Below are 23602 nucleotides of genomic sequence, written 5' to 3'. Positions count from 1 at the left end.
AAACTTTAGGATTAGTTTATTTAATTAATTAATTATCAAACTGACTATTAAAATTACAAAAATATTGAATGGATATTATATTTCTCTTAATCAATCGATTTTTAATAAGTTGTAATAGTTAAAAATATATTATTAATAATAAAAAAACAAAACAAAAAAACACATATGTAATAAAATTATTTATTAGTTAAGATATATAGAATAATTATTTCAATTAAATTATGTTTTATAAATTTCATTTCAATACCATAAAGAACTCTCGGATAGTTGAGAATTATTTGTATTTTTCTCATTCTCATTTTAAAATGGGAAACATAAGAAATAATTATTAACATATGTATCTCTTGGATAATTTTATATATAATTATTAATATACTATCGATATGAATATTTAAGAGTTAAGTTTGCAGGTATCAAATATTATCGATACCGAAATATTAAACCTTAGTTTACGAAAAATATAATTTCTACATATCTTTCAACTTTTGTCTACGTACTAATTTTTATTTATTTTTTAATAATTATACAAATATTAAATTTATTATTGTAAAAAAACAATAATATGTAGATAAATTTATAACTTGTAATACTATTTTCTCTAAAAATATGATAAGTAGACTTGTCTAATATAATTTTGGATATTGTTTGTTAAATGTAGATTTTTTTTTTATTTGTCTAATCATTGGAAAACAATTAGAAGGTAATACATATATATATATATATATATATATACATATATATATATATATATGTATCAATAATATTAATTTAGCAAAAAGTTTTACTAAATATCAATGATATTTATAAAAAAATTTAATAAAACAAATTTAACCAAAAAAATAGGTATTTTTAAAATTCTATAAAAATTTATGAAACTTTCTATGAAAATTATGAATTTTTTAATCAAATTATAAATAAATTGATGTGAATATTATTAATAAAATTTTCAAAAAAAATATTAAAAAAATCAAAAATTTTGATAAATATTTAAAAATTATTTCAATTTCCATTTGAAATTAAACTTCCTTTTAACATGTTTCAAAAATAAAAATTTCACAGAAATTATGCAGGAGTTTAACTATTTTAACTATGCTCCAAATAATATATGTTTTCGACTTTTCCCCTGTACATTGGCAAAAACTAAAAAGGAAAAAAAAAAATTTGTTTAAGTTGCTTCTTTTCCCAGCCGATGCTTGTCTACAGCCTCTCTTCTCCTCTTTCCATGCACACTTAGCAATAGTTCTCTATTGTTTCCCTTTATTCTCTATGCTTTCTTCAACTTTTCTTCTCATCTCCATTTGTTCTCTATGCTTTCTTCGACTTTTCTTCTCATATCCATGGATGCTTCTCTACATTTGCATCCCTCTTATAGGCTGAAGTAGAATATGCAATATTTATTTTTCACCTGAAGGATCCGAAATGGATTCCGCACCTCTTCAAAAGCGAAGAGTCCAAGTATCACAGGGTGTCGAATTTCTCTTAAGAAGTAAAAAATGATGAGGGTGGACAAGGACTAACCCAGAACCACATCATAGTCCATCAAGATGTTGCCCAAAAGCTCAAGAAACGTGTACCCTCTACTTTTTCTCTCTTCTATTTTCTGTTTCCAATTTTACCTTAACTTTTAGTTTCTTGTATTTGTGACTTTTGGGTTTCAATTGGTATAGGTGACTGAGCAGGACTATCTGCATTTGCTCTTCTATGGCCCATCTAGGTCTAGCAAGAAAACCCTAATCATGGCCATCATTCGCAAGATGATCGAACCCAATGCTGAGAAGGTTTGCCCTTTCTTACATCTTTCAAAACATATGCTTACAAAAGGGGCAACGAAGATGGATTTTTTTTTTTTAGTTATATAACTTTTGTCTGTTTGTTTGTCTACCGAGAAAGTACTAGAAAACAAAAAGGATTAACCTTTTCTTCATTTTTTTCTACCTCATTATTGGGTTTAGTCAAAAAAACAATTCTAGTTAAATAAGAAAATCTTAACTAAACTTGGTGTAATTTCATAAAGGTTTTAATAGTATGGAGAAAATGAAACATGTACATATGTTTAGTGAGCATCAAGTAACGAGAGTTTTGAGGAATAATTATCTCTAGAATTCTTGAATTATTTTATATATTGATTTATTTTTTTGTCTTGTTCTATATGATACCTATTATACTTGTATAATTTGAACAAGAACAGAGGATTTGGAAGAACTACTCCATTTAAGAACTACTCCATTTCATTAACAGTACAAACACACATATATATAAAGTGTACAACAGAAACATGCATGGAGTAACCTTTACTAACATAACAATCTACATAAACCATGATAACTATTACTATAAGGTGGTGAAGATAATAACCAACAGATAAGGACCAACAACTAATAGTACACGTTATTATTCTCCCTCAAGATTGGTGTTCCTTGGTAGAACACTAATCTTTCTACGTAGTGACCCAAAGACATGTCTGGACAGTGGCTTTGTAAGAATATCAGCTAACTAATCCTTGTTTGAAATATGAGACACAAGTATGGAATCATCTTGTATTTTGTCACTTACACAATGAAAATCGATTCGAATATGTTTCATTTTGGAATGAAGCTTTGGATTGGCACAAACATAGGTTGTGCCTAAATTATCACAGTAAATTGTAGGAACAGCAGAGGACTTAACAGAAGTTCTTGAAGAAGGGAGACAAGCCAGCAGAGCTCTGATGTAGTATGTGCAACAACACGATATTCTGCCTCTGTACCAGAATGAGAGACAGAACGTTGTTTGTGAGATGACCAAAAGATGGGGTTGCTACCAAGAAAGACAATGTAATCAGTGGTAGAGGTATGGTCATCAAAATGACCAGCTAGTGTCCATCAGAAAATGCATGAAGATTAAGGGATGAATTCCGTTTGAGGAAGAGACCATAATGGGTAGTGCTGTGGAGATAACATAAAACTCATTTGGTTGCTATTCAATGAACATCAATGGGTTTATGCATGAACTCAAACAATTTGTTGATGGAGAAAGCAATGTCTGGACAAGTTAGGGAGAGAGACTATAAGCAACCCATGGTCTGGCGATATTGAGTAGTAGAACTAAGTGGTTGGCCATCAGAAATCATTAACCTGGATGTCAAAAGCATCAGTATTGCAACCCCATTGGCAACAACCATATCAGCTTCGTCAAGAATGTCGAGTATAAATTTTTTTTGAAAGAGAAACAGACCAGAAGGGGAAGTAATGACCTCAATACCCAAGAAATATTATAGATCACCCAAGTCTTTAATTGAAATTGCACTAACAGAAAGGAGACAAACCTGGTAAGAAGATTAGAGTTGTTTCCCATCAATATGATATCATCAACGTAGACAAGGAGATACATGATGGAGCTATGAAACTAATAAACAAATAGAGAAGAATCTGCATAGGAGTTCTTGAATTCATAAGAGAGAAGAAAAGCTTTTAAAGTTTGAAACCAGGCTTGTGGTGCTTGCTTTAATTCGTAAATAGCTTTTCGGAGCATGCACACATATGAGGGATTGGTCAAATCAACAAATCTTTATGGTTGAAACATAAAGACCTCTTTTGTGAGTGACCCATGAAGAAAGGCATTATTTATGTCCAATTGCTAAATAGACCAGTTCTAAGAGAGAGCAATGCTTAGTACAACTTGAATGGTATCTAACTTCACAACTAGACTGAAAGTTTCAAAGAAATCAATACCTGGTCATTGGTGGAAACCTTTGGCAACTAGGCGTGCTTTGTAACATTAAACAGACCCATGGGAATTGCATTTGATTTAGAAGATCCACTAGCAACCAACTATGTTTTATGAGGGATAAGAAGAAATCAATTCCCACGCATTATTATTGAGAAGAGCTTGATATTTTTCCATCATTGCCTAACATCAAAAAGGTGATTGAAGATAAGTTTGGATGGATTGTGGTTCATGAACCGAAAGAAGAGATTGCTTTTGAAGCGATATAGAAATCAGATAGTACTTTGGATTTGAAGATGTGATTAAGAGCTCTTGTATGCATTGAATGTGTGCATTTAGGAGTTTATTTATTTCCTAATGTTGGATTGATTAAACGATTAATGAAAGAAAAGGCAGAATAAAAGGCATAACTCCAAATTTTTTTAGGTAATCCAGCCTAGAAGAGTAGAGATAAGTCAGTTCCATGACTATGCCGATGATGATGTTCAGCATATCTGTTTTGTTGTGGAGTATGTGGGGTGGCTAGAAAGTGATTAATACCATTGTTAAGGGAGAATGATTTAAAATTAAGGAATTCCCCTCCATTGTTAGAGTAGAAGGAAATAATAGGTAGTTGGAAAAAAATTTCAACCATACTTTTGAAAGTTATAAATGTAGAGGCAACATCAAATTTAGATTCTAGTGGAAAGAACCAGATATATTTTGAAACATGATCTACAAAAATAACTTAATATTTTATACCATCATAAGATAAAACATTAGTAGGTCCTTATACATCAGAATAAATAAGTTGCAAAAGCTGAGAACTGAACAGAAAAGAGAAACCAAAAGATAGTCGATGTGATTTATTACACCTATGGGAATCAACAAGTAAATTTATTCATAGAAGACACAGGAAGAGAATATGTGAAAATTATTTGACACAGTAGGGTATCAAACGTGTGTCCAAGTTGTTGATGCCAACTTTAAAGACTCATTTTGATAGCAGAAAAAGCAATGGGATTCGTGTAGATGTTGGAAGCATCAACCAGCCACTCATACGTAGCACCTTTAAGAGGTCCCTGTAGCAGCACTATGCACGTCCAAAGATCCTTCACAAGGAAACTAGATGGTAAAAATTCGATAGACATTATTTGACTTATAGAGTCTAGAAACTGATAGTAGGTTACTTATCATCTTTGGAACACAAAGAACATCCATTGATAGAAAAGAATTTGAAAGAGAGAAGAGTGTAGTAGTACCGGTATAGGTGATGGGAAACTTATGACCATTACCTATTGCAATCTCATCGGTTCCGTCATATTCAAAAAACAATGAAATATTTTAAAGATCAATGGAGATATGATGAGAGGCACCTGAATCCGATAGCTAGGAAGAGTTGGTAGAGTGATTTGAGGGAGAAGGTCCAAGAATGGAACCTGTGTAGTAGGCTAGTGAAGGTGATGGTGCTTTAGGACATGAAGTTTGCTGTCGAGGGGTGTAGATCCATTTTTGACACAATAAGGTACAAAAATGAGCGAAGTGGCCTTGGATAGAACAAATTTAACACCGACCTTCATAAGGCATTGATGAATGAAATGGACAAGGAGCTTGACTTGATGGTCCAGCCATGGGGAAAGAAGGTTTACGAGAAGTCAAGGTAGTAGAACTACTGTTAAGAAATGATTGAGTTCATGTAGTGGTATTCTTTAATGAGAATCGACTGGCCATATTTACAATCAGGGTAAAGTCTTCAGATTTATGTTCCATTCATTTTCTGTAATTATCATGGTCCATCAGCTTTCATATAATTCTTCAAATGAAATGGAAGTATCTCGTGTTTGAAAAGCAGTCAATATAGTTTCAAAATCATTGGATAGACCATTGATGATATACAAAGTAAGATCATCATTGCTGACTGGATTGTCAATCAAAGAGAGTTCATCGGCAGCTGCATTAACATCTTGTAAATATTCACCAATTGGACATGAACCTTGAAAGTGGATGAGTCTTTCACAAAGCCACATTAATCTTAGGCAAGATGGTTTGGCAAAGGTAAGGGCTAGTTTTTGCCATGCTTCTCTGGAGATTTCTACATCATAGACAAAACAATGGACTTTCGATGATAAAGATGCTAGAATAGCTCTAACGAGAAGAGAATCCTGACAAACCCAGAAAATATAATCAAGATTTACAGAGTTTACAGAGTTCGATAAAACAGGTAATGGGCAAGGTAATATGTCATCAATAAAACCATATAGATTGTATCCTATTAGTAAGACATCGAATTGCTTTTTCAAGGAAAAGTAGGTGGATTCGGTCAATTTGAGTGGTGCTTGGGTTGCAATGTTGATGACAGCAAGATTTCTATTGGCAATGGTAGGTTCGACACTAACAGTGAGTGGGTTTGTAATAGATGTTTCTTTTGATGTAGGTGTTGAAATAGTACACATGATGTAGGTGAAAAAAAAATAATTAGGTGCTCATTCAAGTAATGTTAATGCTTTGATACCATGAACAAGAACAGAGGATTTGGGAGAACTACTCCATTTCATCAACAGTACAAACATACATATATATAGAGTGTACAACAAAAATGTGCATGGAGTAACCTCTATTAACATAACAGTCTACATAGATCATGATAAGGATTTCCATAAGGTGGTGAAGATAATAGCCAACAGATAAGGATCAACAACTAATTGTACACATTATAATAAGTTTCTTCCTTTTGGTTGTAGGTGAAGGTGGAAAATAGGAGCTGGAAAGTTGAAGTAAACTCCCTTTTTTTAAATATCTAATTTTACATTTTGTTGCTGTTAAAATAACTATAGCATTATGTAAAAAAATGCAATTACTATTAATATGCTTTGTTGTAAAGTAGTTAGGATTTGTCAATGTATAATTATTATTCATAGCAATGTGAGAAGACATGCCAGGATAATGAATTGGTTTCATTATGCATTTCAGTTTTTAATGGAACATTGCATATCTTGTGTTTAGAAAGCTTTATGCCTCTTTTGTTAGATTAGGACAATAAGACACTTTCTCAGCTCTGAGTTTTGAGTTTTTCTTTGAAAAAGATCTTCTCTAAAAGATAAATTTGGTGAATGTTTGGTTTCTAAGGTCACCTGACAAATGTTATTAAGTTTTATTCATACACGCTGAACACCTAAAAGATAGGGCTACTCGTCATCCATGTGTTTTGATTTGCTTTTAATAAAAAAAATTGTGTTTCTAGCAAAAGAAATATTCATTCTTGGAAAGAGTTCCCATCTGAAGGAATGTTATTCTATAAAAATGTTTGAAGTCTTTTGTGAAGATGCTTTTGAATTGAAATATAGCAATGTTGTAGCTTTTAATAAAATGTATTTGAAGGTAAAAATTATGTAGTTATTCATGCATGTGTTATTCAAAATATGGGACTCTGAATTTTGATAACACTTATATCAAAAGGGCTATACTAGTTTATGGTTTTGCCTTTATTCAAATTATAAATATGGATATAGGTTTTCACACTCTTTGAGTAAGCATGTCCGATGACTTTATTGTTAGGACATTCTAAATAGACATTTCTATGATTTCTTTCAGGCTGGAAATAGAAACAATGATATAGAGCTAACAACATTGTCAAGTACCAATCATGTGGAACTGAATCCCAGTGATGCAATATTTAAGGACAGATATATTGTTTGAGAGATAATTAAAGAAATGACCAAGAATAGACCAATTGATACAAGGGAAAAAGGGATATAAAGGTAATTTAGGAAAATTTACATGTTTTTCATTTGGGATAACTATTGTATATTTGGATGTTTTCACGATTGGGTACTTGTTGTCCAAATGGTTATTATTGTTGTTTGCTAGTCCTTAATAAGATGGTCAAGTAAAAGACTCAAAAACAAAACTTTGCTACTGTTACATTAATATTAAAAGATGTCTAGCTTCCTTCACAACCCTCCTAGAAAGTCTCTACCAATCCATACCGTTTCATTAAAACAACTTATTTTGTTTTTGCAATCATAAGTTGGTTAATTGTATTTAGGTAATAAACATGATCCCATGGATTATTTTAGCTTTGTTTTCTCTGTATAAAAGGCTCATCCTTCTCTGACAGAAAGAGGTCTTTTGCTACTCATTTTCTGAATGGACTGAGGAAATTTCTCTGTGAGTTCATTGTCTAGAATTTTCTACTTCTGTTTGCTAATTTACTGCATCAAATTGGTATCAGAGTGTTGGTTATTAATAAGCTTACCATGACCAATTCAGATGAAGATAGCAGCAGAATTATAGGTGATGAATAGGGAACGAAAGCCATCTGGGCTGCAATTCAAAATCTAGAGTAAAAGTTTGACAATTTTTCCATCTATCCCAATCGAACCACGTCGCATCGTCAAGCCTCAACATCCCTGTCGTACCATCTGGTCTTGGCATTTCTGGACTGATAGAACGAGACATGGCTCGTCTACCACCAGAACTCACTCGCACTACTTTCTCATCTTTTCCATAACACTTACCCAGATTCAAACCTCCCATTTTAACGGATCTGACCCCTCATTTCACTCCCCTATTCCATCATAATATTCCATTGATATTGGGGATTCAGACGATGAGATTAAGGCTTCATTGCTCGGGGAAACCAAGCATCGTTTTCAACCAATTTTCAATGAGCCTCGCTTGGGGAATCATGATAGGTACAACCAAAACCAAGAATCTTTTGACTATAAAATTAAGACTGATATTCCTTACGTCGATGGCCATATGGATATAGAAAAAATTTTGGACTCGTTACATTCTATTGAAAGTTTTCTGGTTTTTTGAATATTTCAGAGTCAAAAAAAAATGAAATGAGTTATATATAAATAAAGAGGTGGTGCTGCTACTCGGTGAGATCAACTACAATTGAATCGAAGGATAGCGGGGAAAGAGAGTATTAAGACTTGGCATCGAATGAAGCAGTTATTGAAGGCTAGGTTCTTGCCCACCGATTATGATCAGGTTTTGTATTAGTGGTATCATTATTGCCAACAAAGAAATAGGATCGTAAATGAATATACTGAAGAGTTTTATTGGTTAAGTTCAATAAACAACTTGCCTGAGATAGAACGGCAACTGGTGATTCATTTCATCTCATGATTGAATGGAGGCATTCAGGAAAAACTTGAAATAAGATCAGTTTGGTCTATTAATGATGCAATTAACTTACCAAACATTGTGGAAGGGCATAATAAACCTAAACCTCCCAATAAATGGAGACCTTTGACTGATTCTCACTAGGACAAACATAAACCCAGTTCACCAATGAACACAAACATTCCAAATATCACAAACAACAATGCCAGAAACACAACAATTTCTCGCAACAATAATCCTAGAAATACTTAAGATTACAATAACAAATATCTAGCCAAATAGCCTTCCTTCCAACCTAGACTAAACAACCCCTATGCCAAACCAGCCCCAATCAAGTGCTACAAATGCAACCAAGTTAAGCACCAACCCAAAGAATGTTCCAAAAAGAAAATTGTTGAAAATTCAAGAGGAGGAAGAATATGGGAATTTTGATGAAGAGAACTATGAAGAAGAAGAACAATAGGATATTAAAGAACTTATGGGAGACCTTGGAGACCTTATTGTCTACATCTTTGAGAAGTTGTTATTGTCTGCTAAGCTCCCCAACCAAACATAGAGGAAAGCAATTTTTAGAACTAGGCATACTATCAATGGACATTTCTATGAGCTGATTGTTAATAGTGGAAGCTATGAAAATGTGGTTTCAAAGTCCTTTGTTAAGGTTCTACAACTTCCAGCTTCTAAACACCCTAAACCTTATAAAATAGGTTGGGTCCTAAAGGATAACCTAAAAATGGCTGATGAAATTTGTCGTGTGCCATTCTCCATTGGTGACCACTATCTAGATAAGGTAGAATGTGATGTTGTAAAAATGGATGCACGCAATTTACTTTAGGAAAACCCTGGCAATTTGATAGAGATGTTCAACATAGTAAGAAGAATAATACTTATTCTTTCCAATGGAAGGGAAAGATGTTGGTCTTGTTGCCTTTTACTCTAAAGCAAAAAGCCACTCCTGGTAAACTTAAACAGCCACCTAAACACTCTAACCCTATTTCTCAAACTACCCAACAGCTTACCAAACATAACTTCCTCATGGCCTTAGTTCTTTCCAATCCAAAACCTGAGAATTTAACCCTTCTAGAACCAATGAAGTCCTTTTTGCAAGAATTTTTAGATATTACACCTACTGAACTACTAGCTAAACTTCCTTCTATGAGAGACATTCAGTGCAATGTTAACTTAGTTTCAGAGTGTAAAATTCCAAATTTACTTTATTATAGAGTGAGTCCAAAGGAGGGTATCATTCATGACTTATTGGAGAAGAAACTCATTAGGGAGAGCTTAAGCCCATATGTTGTATCTGCTTTGATTGTTCCTAAAAAGGATAAGTCATGGTGAATATGTATGGATAGCAGGGTGATTAACAATATAACTATCAAATATAGCTTTCCCATACCGAGACTTGAAGATATGTTTAAACAAACTACAAGGTTCTCAAGTTTTCTCAAAACTGAACCTAAAGAGTGGATATCATCAGATTCAAATCAGACTGAAGATGAGTGGAATATGGCAGTTAAAACTAAAGATGGGCTGTATGAATGGTTAGTGATGTCATTCGGCTTGTACAAAATGACAAGTACCTTCATGAAGTTAATGAACCAAGTTTCAAAGCTGCTTTTGTTGTTGTTTACTTCTATGATATTCTAATTTTTAGCATAGATACACAGTAACGTTCAGCCCAGTTCAGAATGGTTTTTCAAGCTTTTTGAGATAACAAATTGTATCTCAACATCAAAAAGCATGTGTTCTTGACCGAACAATTATTATTCTTAGGGTTTATTGTAAGCAAGAATTGTATACACATTGATCCACAAAAGATAAATACCATCTTGGATTGGAAATCCCCTGCCAATGTCTCTGAACTTTGTAGCTTCCATAGGTTGGTTACCTTTTACAAAAGGTTTATAAAAAACTTCAGCACCATAGCTGTTCTATTGACCAACTGCTTGAAGAAAGGAAATTTTCATTACGGAGATGAACAAGAAAACAACTTCAAATTGCTTAAACAGAAGCTAACATAAGCACCGGTCCTTGCATTGCTTATTTTGACAAAGTTTTCGAAGTGGAAACCGATGCCTCTAAATTTGGCATAAGACCTGTGTTGATGCAAGGAGGAAAACCAGTTGAATTTTTCAATTAAAAATTATGTGAGGCTAGATAGAAATAGAGCACCTATGAACAAGAGTTGCATGCGGTGATTCATGCATTCGACCATTGGGAGCATTATTTGGTTCAACCAAACTTTATTTTAAGGAGTGATCACCAGCCACTAAAATACCTTAACTCTTAAAAGAAACTAAATAATCTCCATGCATGTTGGCTGCAATTTCTTCAAAAATTCCACTACTCCTTTCAACATCATGCTGGAAAACTCAACACTGTAGCTTATACTCTAAGCAAGAAACCCATGCTGCTTGCAACTCTCCAAGTTTCTCTTCAGGAGTTTGTTACTATCAAAGAACTCTATCTCTCTAACCCTGATTTCGGTGACATCTGGAGAAAATGTGAAAAACATGAGTATGCTGCAGATTATCATATTATTGCAGGCTTTCTATTCAAAGGGAACCAATTGTGCACCCTTGATACTTTTCTATGCATTCATCCAATTGGTGAACTACATGCTGGAGGCCTGGCTGATACGAACCTAGGTTTACTCGCACCTAAACCAGTATTATATTAGTCCGGAATCGAAAAATTAAGTTCAAGTTCTTATGGTCACCTCAACCCCTAATGAACCTATGACTAGAAACCTTGGTATATAATAAAGATGCCACAATAGGTGATAGATGTCCTATTAATAAGTCAAACTAAAACACTTGCTCTCTAATGATGTTTAAGGTATTCAAAGAGAACAAAGACAATTCTATCTCACAAATAATTTTCTTGAATAATATTGAAGATGTCTTCTCAATGGAAAATAAGTCCTTAAATAGGCTAAAGTCACAAAACAATAAACCTTAACTTGCTAGGTAAAATTAGGCCCAAAGGAATTAGGAAACAAGCTTGGCCAAATTTTTCATGCTTTCCTAAACTAATTTGGATTAATTGATTCCCTTATTTTGAATAAGGAATTAATTAATTTACAACTGAAATAATAAGATAATAACTTTCTAAATTAATTTTTCTAGAAAATAAATAAATAAAAACTAAATAAAAAGCTAATTTTCTAAAACAAAAAGTCAAATTCAAATTAGGAAACTAGTTCACTAGTTTGACCACTAAGCTATCTTTGACCAATTTCCAACTTGTAAAGGTTCCAAATCAGCTCCCATATGCCATGTAGGATGCCAAATAGGATTAATTATGATTCCCATACGTTTCCTTTGATTGGAATAAAGAGAAAATGCTAAATCAACAAAATACAGCAAAGTCAGCAGCAAATACAGCAAATTCGGCCAAGAATCTATTCCATGCACAAATGACCTCCTTGGTTGCTTTTGATTCTTCCTTGACTTGATTCCATGACCTCTTAATGATATCAATTTATTCAAGAAGTTTTGAACCCATTCCTTACTGCCCGAAGTCCATAAATGCACTAAAACATCGATCCGGGTCCATATCGGCCTCAACCTCTTGGATGCTTAAAACAAGCTTTGGATTTTCAGGAATTGACATGCCCTTTTAAGAATTGATAACTCCTTGTATAAATCCAGCCAAATTTTTCTTAAATCTCTTGGCTTGTGCTCTAGTGATTGTTCCACTGTATAGGATCAGCACCTCAACAAGTAGTCAATTGTTCGGGTAAAGACAGATTCTCATCACTGGCAGCCCATCCCATCTTGGTCATGATAAAACTATCATTGTAGTCGCTTCTTAATTCTTTTGGCCCCACATTAAATGGATATAACTCATTTTGTTCAAAGATGCGTTATTTGTTAGCAGACCAAGGGCAGCCTTCAAAACACTGGACTTTACTCTCCTTTACCCATCCTTACAAATATATGGGAAGATCTTTCAATGGATTTTATACTTGGTCTGCCTGTCACCCAATGCTGAGTGGATTCCATATATATGGTGGTTGATTGGTTTTCCAAAATGGCCCATTTCATCCTTTGAAAAAAAACTGTCGATGCAAGCCACATTGCCAAACTGTTCTTCAAAGAAATTATGCGAGTCCATAGTGTACTTAAGTCCATCATCAATTCTGATCGGAATATCAAGTTTGTAAGCCATTTTTAGAAAGTCTTGTGGTTCAAATTTGGTACCCAACTTCAGTACAGCAGTGCTTACAATCCCCAAACTAATGGTCAGACAAAGGTTGTGAATCGAAAATTAGAAAATATGCTCCAAAGTCTTGCCCATGACTTCCTCCTAAACCCATATTATATTAGCTCGGATCTTAATTATGTTTAGATTCTAATGGAAACCTTAACCCTTAATCAACTTGTAATTAGAAATCTTGGTATATGATGAAGATGCCATAATAGATGATGTATGTCTTATTGATAAGTCAAACTAAAATACTTGATTTCTATTAAGAGTTTTAGGTGTTCAAAGAAAACAAAGAGAATTCTTTCTCACAGATATTTTTCTATATGAATAATGTACTGAATTTATTGAGAAAATAAGCCTTTAGATAGGCTAAAGTTTATAAAATAAAATCCACAAACACTAGGTTAAAACCGGCCATAGAGATTACGAAACAATGGTGTTGGCCGAATTTCAATCATTTTCTAATCTAATTTGGATTAATTAATTCCTTTATTTGAAATAGGAATAAATTAATTTTACAATTAAAATAATAAAATATAAACTTTCCTAAACTAATTTTTCCAGCAAATAAATAAGTAAAAACCAAAATAAAGACTATTTTCTAAAACAAAAATCAAATGCTCAAATTAGGAAACTAGTTAACTACTTTGTCAAACAAGTTGTCTTTGACCAATTAGCTAGATTAGGCTCCAAATCAACTCCCATATGCCATGTACAATGCCAAATAGGTTTAATATTGATTTTCATACATTGTCCCTTGATTGGAATAAGTCAAACTTGCTTTATCAACAAAAGAAGTCAAAGCCAATACCAAAATAAGCATTTTCAGCCAAAAAGATGAGTTATGCACACAAGTGGAATTTAAATACTTTTGCTTCTGCCTTAACATGATTTCATAGCCTTTTGGTGATATCAATTGAGTTCATAAAGTGTTGAATCCATGCCTTGCTACCCGAGGTCTAAAAATATACCAAAACAACTTGCTGATCTATTTTCGCCTTCATAACCTAGATACACAAGACAGGCTTTGGATCTTTGGGTATTGTCATGCCCTTTCGAGATTGAATAACTCCTTGGATGAAGCTAACCAAATTGTCCATGAATTTCCTAGCTTGTGCCTAGTGATTGGTCCAGTCTTCGTTTATAAAGGATCAACACCCCAATGAGTAGTCAATTGTATGGGTACGGGTGGATTCTCATCAATTTTTGCTTGCTCAAGCGGATTGATGAAAATACTTATATAATTAATTTACCTCCAAAACTCAAAATCTCTTCTACTTTGAACGTTGCAAACCTCTACCCATATTATCCACTAGATTCAGCTCCAACAATCAGCACTAAACTTGAGGAGGAGTTCTCTCAGGGAGGGGAAAAACTGATGGAGCAGTAGACTTAAAAAGAAAACTTTACTACCGTTGCATTAATTTTAAAGTAGCTTCCTTCACAGCCCTCTTGAAAAATCTCTATCAATCCACACTATTTTATTGAAACAACTTATTTTGTTTTTGTGGCCATTAGTTGGTAAATTACGTTTAAGTAATAAACATGATCCCATGGATTTGTTTAGCTTTGTTTTTTTCTATATAAACGGCTCATCCTTTTTTGATAGAAGGAGGTCTTTTGCTGGTCATTTTCTGAATCTACTGAGGAACTGCAAATTTAAGTATATTTTGCCTCCACCGACCCTCACATATATCTACGAGTTGGTTGTTTGGAATTTTCTACTTCTGTTTGCTAATTTACTACATCACAGGAATTATTTCATTCCTCCTCCTTTCTCCTTCCCTACTTCTTTTTAAATAGTCATTTTGTTTATTAATAAACACACAAGATCTCTTTTAACTTCCACACCTGGACCTAAAAAATTTTATCTAATCTGATGACTCTTCTTTATGCTAGTTTTGGTTCTCAATGAGGTCGACAAACTATCAAGAGAAGCACAACATTCTCTTTGGAGAACAATGGAGAAGTATAGTGCTTATTGCCTACTAATATTATGCTGTAACAGTTCTTCAAAGGTTACTGAAGCCATTAGGTCAGATGTCTAAATGTCAGAATCAAAGCACCAACAGAAGAATAGGTGGATAAGTTTCTCATTTGATATGTTGTCAGGATTAATTACTTGTTGTCCAAAAGTGCATAGCCCTCTTTAGACAACTTGATTAGATTTCATTTCAATTTCAAAAATATTTTTGACATAATTTGAGCCTAAGTTTATTACTCAAGATTAGTCAAATTTTGCAATTATAGACAACATTCTAGCATTATATAATATGCGAACAGAATATTAGTATATGTATTCTAATTGACAATATGCTTGTTTTAAACATTAAACTGTGATCTCCTCACTGTGGAGGATGTTGAATTCTGATAGGTTATAGGTTTACTGATCAACTAATGTTCTTTTCATTTTTTTTTTTTTTAAGGTATGACTAATGTCTTTCATTATTTATTGGTATTGAGTAATTAACTTCATGAATCATGATGTCAAGAAGGAATTTTCTCTTTTATTGCATAAAATGGGAATTCATACATCATTGGTGCCTTTTTGTTTTTATGGCATGCATGTACATATAAATTTTATAATATCAAAAAATAAGTTCACATATCTCTTGTCTAACACAATAAATATTTGATGAATTCCTTTATCGTGGTCCATGGCAAACTGTCTTTTAGATTAGTGATCCTGCAAACTCACTGGCTTCCTAATAGTTAAGGTGAAATCTGACAATGTTGATTTTCTCAATGAGACTGTTATTGTCACTACTATGGTGCTTCATAGAGGGTTTGTTTCGAATTCAAAATGGCAGATTATTATTGTACTGGAGTCCATTGGGAAGAAAGAAAGACTCCAAATTCCATGTGGACTTGCGGCAGTAATGCTCCATCTCTTGCCTTAGTAATCAGTAGTTGCGTCACGATTCTTTTTACTTAGATATCGAGCAGTTCTTTATATCTATGCTCTTTCAACTGTGCAACTTTTATGTATTGTGCATATGGTTATAGGTATCTTTTCACAAGAAACCAATCAATACCACCAATTGATTGGGAGGAATAATCTTTGAATTTGCATTTGACATAATGAAGGAGCGGAGCATAAAAAGATGTCTATTTTTAAGCATTTTATAATATGGCATTCTATGGATAATTGAGTCTAGCTACTTTAGCATCCACTAGGTGCTTTTATTATTATTATTATTATTATTATTAAATAAACCAAGTTTTCAAACATATACAATATAACAGAAACTATCAATTTTATTATAAATGTGCTATCCATGTACGAGATTTTGGGAACCAAACTTTTTGCTATAACATTTAAATATTCTGTTTGTCTTTCTTTGTCGTTCTATAGTTTTCCCTTCTCTATCTTTTTTTTTTTTTTTTTTCCGTAATGTGCAGTAGTTTGTATTCTAGCGATGAATCATATAAAACAGCAGGGGAAATTTGGACAGTTTCTTATTCTCTTGCAAATATTTAGTTATATTTTTTACTTTGATAGTTTGGGATGATCTACATTTTCTTTTGATGTTTTACTTCATAATTTCTAATCAAACAGTTTTCTCTATGCACTAGGCATTATCAGGTTCGACTTAAGTTGTATGAATTACTTGTAATTTGTATGCCTCCAGAAATCATCTTGAAGGTAAAATTTTCCTTTCACGTTCTTTACAATTATTTTATTGTTTTTTCTCACTTCGGTTGAAGTATATTGTTATTGTTAGCTCAAAAGCTGCTTTACGAATTATTGAAGAAATTGGATATAGAATTGAAGCATGAGGTTTGCCACTGGGTAGCATATTTTGTAAGTTCAATTTATTACCTTGTTTTGCACAATAGTCTCTTTTTGAAAAACTAGTAGTGTTTTCAGGATCCATGATTGCAAGAAATTTTTTCATTTTCCCTCACTAAATTGGTGCGGAGAAATTATTTGATTTCATTATCATATAGAAATGCTTACTTTGATCTAGAAATCAAGCAAATTCACCTTAACTTTGTAACTTACCTAGAAAAAATGGGAAACAAACTTAACAATGTAGTAACACAGTGATAACCAACAGCAACTGAAGTTAGTTAATGATACTTGTAATCCTATAACAGATAGAGATGTATCTTAGAGACAATCATAATCAGTTTGTTATCATATAGTTAGAAGACTCATCAATGTTTTACATTCTTGTATAAATACCTCCACAACGATCAATGGAATTCATCCGTGTGAATCATATTATTCCAAACTCCTTCATGGTATCAGAGCTTCTCAAAATTCTATCCATGTCTCAGATTGTTGTTTCTTCTTAAAAACTTCCTTCATTGAATGAAGTGACATTACCAAATTATAATTTTCCTTTTTAACTACAAACTGATAACTATATTCTATGGAGAACATAGATCTTACTTCCCAGTATCAGAAGTAACCTTGGACGCTTTATCAATGGTGTTTTTATTGAGCCACCCATGGAGGTTACAACAAAGGAAGGTAGCAGTAGTCAATCAACAATTAATCTTGATTATCCACTATGGAGACGACTGGACTCTGCTCTCCCAGGCTGGATGCTCTCATCAATTTCCAAAGAGGTACATACTCAAATTACTAAGCCAAAAACTTGTTTACAACTCTAGAAATCATTAGAAAAGCTCTTCAGAAATCAGTCCAGAGCAAAATTAATGCAGTTAAAATTACAGCTTCAAACGACTAAGAAGGGATCACTCACCTTGACTTCTTATTTATCTAAAATGAAAGAAATTGCAGAGAACTTATCATTGGCAGGTTATACAGTCACAGATGATGATTTCATAATGTATAGTTTCCAAGGACTACCTATGGAATATGATGCTGTGATTGAAAATGTAAATTATAATTGTGAACCTATTCAAATTGAAGATGTGCAAGCAATGTTACTTAGCCAAGAGATTCAGATTTCTCAACAAAATGGACTTGAATTCATGCCCGCAGCACATGATGCTGACCATTTAAATAGGGCAACAAAATCAAATGGATTGAAAACACCATAAATCGTGGTGGTGGAACATGCGGGGGCCAAGGAGGACATGGAACAGAATGCGGTAATTCAAGTGGCTGTGGACATGTTTTTTGTCAATTATGTGGTCGAGGTGGCCATGTCGTTGCTGAATATAGGCATAGTTTTGACAAGGATTTTGTTCCTATTACTCATAAGAACAATAATAATGTCGCATATTATGCTTCCAATGATTTTGTAGGAACTGGAGATTGGTTGTTGGATAGTGGTGCCACCAACCATGTCACTGCTGATCCTTCCAATATTCAGAACAAGTCAGAATATGAAGGGATGGAGAAGCTGGTAGTTGGCAATGGAAAAGGTTCGCAAATTAAACATACTAGATCCTCTCTTGTTAATGTTCCTGATAATTTAATCCTCAAAAAAAATTTATATGTTCCAAAAATTTTTAAAAAAAAAAATTTGATCAGTATTGCAAGGTTGAGCTCTGATAATAAATTGATAGTGGAGTTTAATTCTCGTTTTGTTTTTGTCAAAGATCAGGTTACGAAGAGGGTTCTTTTGCAAGAAGTACTTAAGGATGGATTGTATCAAGTCATGTTACTTGGAATTGGCTCTCATAAATCGGCATCTCTGGCTCATTTAGGAAATAAGGTCAAATTTTATATTTCTTTTCCAAGTTATAACTTTTCAAATTTATCAAATAATAATCTTTGGCATTATCGTCTAGAACACCCTGCTTTATCTATTGTTAAAAAGATTGCTTCTCAATATAAAACTATTTCTTTTTCAAATAATAATGATTATTGTCAATCATGTCAATTAGGAAAAATGCATCGATTACCTAGTTCCTTATCTACTTCCATAAGTCAAGCTCCTTTTGATCTAATTCATTCTGATGTGTGGGGTATTGCTCCTACTTTATCCACAGAAGGTTAAAGATATTATGTCTTATTTGTAGATGATTTTTCTCATTTTTCTTGGATTTATCCCACACGGTTAAACTCTGACATAACAAATTTATTTTTACAAGTTAAGAAAATGGTTGAAAATATTTTTCAAACAACAATAAAAACTTTCCATTCTGATTGGGGAGGAGGATTTAGACCTTTAAAAACTTTTTTGCACAATTTGGAATTAATTTTCAACATCCTTGTCCTCATACCCATAATCAAAACAGTTGAATTGAAAGGAAACATCATCATATCACAAAAACAGCTTTTTCTTTACTAGCTCATAGTTCCATGCCATTCTCACATTGGTGGCATGCCTATCCTACAGCTACATTTTTAATAAATAAATTACCAACAAAAATTTTAAACTTTCACCTTTGCAAAAATTATTAAAAAAAAAAAAAAATTTGATTTTAATTTTTTAAAAGTTTTTAGATGTGAGTGTTTTCGTTTCATTAGACCATACAAACAAATAAATTCTCCTACCATTAAGAACCATGTGTTTTTATGGGGTACAATTCAACCCATAAAGGTTACAATTGTATGAGTTTGACTACACCACACCAAATGTTACAATTGTATGAGTTTGACTACACCACACCAAATGTTATTTTAAATGAGTTTGACTACACCACTTATCACAAACAAAGGACATGAAAGATCCTCTTCATACAGCCGACATGTCTACCTGCAACACAAGTCCAACTCTAGCAAGTTTTGGCACTCATTTAAGTAAGTCTGTTGGTGGCCTATTTAAAAATGTCCACCTCTATCGTAGCACTATTGGGATGCTTCAATATCTCACTATCACTCGACCAGAAATTAGTTTCATTGTTAATAAACTAAGCCAATTCATGCATCAGCCCACTGATGTACACTGGGCAGCTTGTAAAAAAGTGCTTCGATACTTGCAAAGGACTAAAACATTGGGGTTACAACTGCATGTCTCTAATCAACCCACATTATATGGGTTTATAGATGCCGAGTGTGCTTCTAATGTCGATGATCGTCATTTCACAGGGAGCTACTGCATTTTTCTTGACCACAACCTTGTTTCTTGGTCTTTAAAAAAACAAAATGTTGTGGCGCAATCAAGCACCGAGTCTGAGTATCGATCACTTGGTAATGGAGCAGCTGAGCTTATGGTTACAACATTTGTTACGATCACTTGGTAATGGAGCAGCTGAGCTTATGGTTACAACATTTGTTAGAAGATTTGAATGTTCAAATACCAGGCATACCAGTTTTATGGTGTGACAACAATGGAGCTGATTATTTAGCTTCCAATTCCCTCCAACATCAAAGAACTAACCACATTGAGATTGACATTCATTTTGTACGGGATTGTGTTATCCAGAAGCAACTATGTATTCGTTATGTTCCTAACTCACAGCAACTAGCTGACATCTTAACTAAGGTGCTTCCTACTGCTCGATTTCTGCATCTACAGTCCAAGCTCAATCCACACCTACATCGTTTCACTTGAGGGGGGAATAACCAACAGCAACTAAAGTCGGTTAATGACACTTATAATCCTGTAACAGATAGAGATGTATCTTAGAGAAAATCATTATCAGTTTGTTATCACATAGTTAGGAGACTTATCAATGCTTTACATTCTTGTATAAAATACCTCCACAATGATCAATGGAATTTATCCGTGTGAATCATATTATTCCGAACTCCTTCACACAAGCACACACAAAGAACTTTTGATTTTAAGTAAAACAAAGAAATTGTTAATAAAGGGGCTATTATGTTGGTGAATAACTCAAATCTATCCTGAGGAAGGTGATGGCATTAGCAACTGTTTCTTTTGTAAAAAATCAAAAATCAAAAAAATAATAAAAAAAATAAAAATCACAAGGTAGGTTTGGTTGATTGTTCAGTAGACATGGAGCCTATATCTCAGCTTTTTGTGATGATTTTTCGGTTGTCAGCGCTTTTTTTTTTTTTGGTATTTTTTTTTTTTTTTTTTTTTTTTTTTTTTTTTGAATTTTATGGGAAGACAGGTTGCGTCTTGGACAAAAAGCAATATTTCACCTAGAAGGTATTATGATATTTCTGATAACTACGATAGGATGTTGAATTGTCCTAAAGCATGCTTTATTACTGAACCTATAATAATAATAATTTTTTAGGTCGCGTATGCTTCTAAAAGTGATGATATCATTAAAAATAATTGTCTGGTGATTGGTGGTTTATTTTATGGTTCACATGGTGCAACCTTTGTACCAAAGTCTTTCCCCTCGATCAGATGCAATCCCTTAAAATGATTACTGGCATATACTTTAAGTTTAGTATTATCCGTTGGCTCATTGGTGCAGTTGCTATGCTTATAATAAGTCGTGTGATATAATGTTCTAGTATTTGTTGCTTGCCATCATCAGCATTCTTTCAGTAATACAAATTAAACTTTAACCTCTCACTTCTAGCAGTATAAGCATTTTGAAAGATTATTAAATACATGGCATTGGCTGCATGCTTCAGTAGTATACATTTTTATTCATAATCATCCAAGATTTTTTGTTTCTGGTAATTTTGTTAATTTTTGTGTAAAATTAAAAGAGAAACCAATTATATAAACTGTCTTTCTGCGATGGTGTCTGGCCCTCTGATACTTATGGGATTGAATTTTTCTTTTGCAGCATTTGTGGCCAAGTTCATGAGCATTTATAAGGCTTTCCTCATTGCGACATTCGGCTGAACACTCTCAACTAGCATGATTTACTCCTCTGCTTTTGGAATGTGGAATTATGTTAGAATATGTAATGACCATGATTTACTGTCTATCCCAGATTATCCTATCACACGGTGTCATGATAAGGTGTCTTTTGATAGTGTCGTCTTTATAATGTTTAATATGAAATGCCTTATATGGTGGCTTCATCTCCATTTTTGGGCAAAAACTTCTATGATCTCGTGTACTCGACTTCATTTTTTTCCCTTCCAAAAATTGATATTATAAGTGAAAAACGTATCCTCCATTCAATTACGAATAGATTATTTGCTTATTATACGGAAGAGATTAAAAAAAAAAAAAAAAATCCAAATGACATTTAATTTTTTGCCCCTTAACGAGAATATTAATGCTAGAGTTTTGAATTGTATTTTAGAAAACAACAGTAATGCCAATACTCCATTCAAGTAGCCTAACCAAATGTTGCTTAAGATATGAGAAAAAATAAAAGCTTGGCAAGTCTGGGAGGTCAAGCCTCAAGCCTTGCTAAAGGTGTTTTGTTATTTTTATTATTTTTTAAAATTATATAAAAAATATATATAGTTTATATTACCATAAAACATGCAAGTATTAACAAACATCTATTCAGGAAGATTTTATATTTTGTATATTGCAAGTTTTTAATACAAAATTAGCAAAATTCTATTCATGATAAATTAATAAAAAAATTATACTTTTTAAGTTTCCAACAAATAATAATAATAATTAATCTCTACGGGCTCATAGGCCACAAAAGCTGCTATATTACAATTTCATAATTACTTAATAATTTTCATAATTTTTTATTGGACACGATTCGTTTACTCTTAAAATTTAACCAAAAAGGATAATCTGGCATTCACAACCTTGTATAGTATTTTCTTAATTATAAAGCACGCGCATGCGAACAATATTGGTACATTCATATGGATGCACGAAGGTCGTCAAAGTCGTACTTCACTAATTTCTCTCTTTTGCGTCTGAATTAAATGCCAAAATGTAGATGACAAAAGATATTAATATAGTATAAAAGTAAATGGGTAAAAAAGAAAATATATAAAATTTTTAATTTTAAAAAAAAATTAATCTTATTTACACAATATGTAAAAACTTAATTGATTTTCATTAAAAAATTTATTTTCTCTCATTTATTTTTTAGTATTAAAAAAATTATAAAAATACGTTAAATTATAATTGGAATATATAGGTTCTTGATCTTTTCCTTCAATAGTTAATGATAAAAATAAACTATACAGTCCACTGAATATCATTTATGTGAATTTGCAATATGCATGAGGATGTTCGTATGTTTTTCAACTACCCTCGGTACTTCAGCCCAAAAATAATAATAATAAAAATGAAAAAAAGAAGAACAGTGTCCTCAGTAATTCAAAATTGATTAGCTGCTATGATATTTAATTTATTAATGTTGCAGAAATGAAAAGGAAAGCAGCAGAAGAATTACCTCTGCCGAACAGCAAAATCTGTACCTATCAAACCCAAGAAAGTTTTGACCAAGTCCTCGTTTACTCCATACAACATCCAACGTTGATTATGCATAAGATTATCAATGCCTCTAATTAATATAAATGATATGTTGTTATGTAATTTCATCAATTATTATATCATTGTTAACAGAGTTAAAGCTTCAAACTTATCAAACTCTCTTGGCCGTGCCAGTTGCTGCGTGCTCTTTTTCCTCATACCTTTTTCTCCCCTAAATTTCAGTTGAAATATTTCAATATTTCATGCACATGCAAAATATATTGAAGCTGACATGAGATATCGTTTCATCATGACCTATTTAATTCTTTCAAAGGACATAGCATGCTAGCTCTATCTTCGTCTTGTTCTTATTCCCTGTACATAGATTATATATCCATCCATTGTATACGAAAATAAAACCTTTGTTATTG

At 32.8% G+C, this 23602-nt stretch overlaps 1 pseudogene; it reads left to right on the top strand.

Annotated features, from left to right (window-relative positions):
* Positions 1-794: 794 nt before the first annotated feature.
* LOC107411371 (replication factor C subunit 3-like) lies at positions 795-21674 on the top strand (annotated as a pseudogene).
* Positions 21675-23602: the final 1928 nt, after the last annotated feature.

This window comes from Ziziphus jujuba, chromosome 10 (genome assembly GCF_031755915.1).
Source record: "Ziziphus jujuba cultivar Dongzao chromosome 10, ASM3175591v1".
NCBI lineage: Eukaryota > Viridiplantae > Streptophyta > Magnoliopsida > Rosales > Rhamnaceae > Ziziphus > Ziziphus jujuba.
The sequence above is the reverse complement of the archived record's forward strand: the minus strand, read 5'-3'. Positions and strand labels throughout refer to the sequence as shown.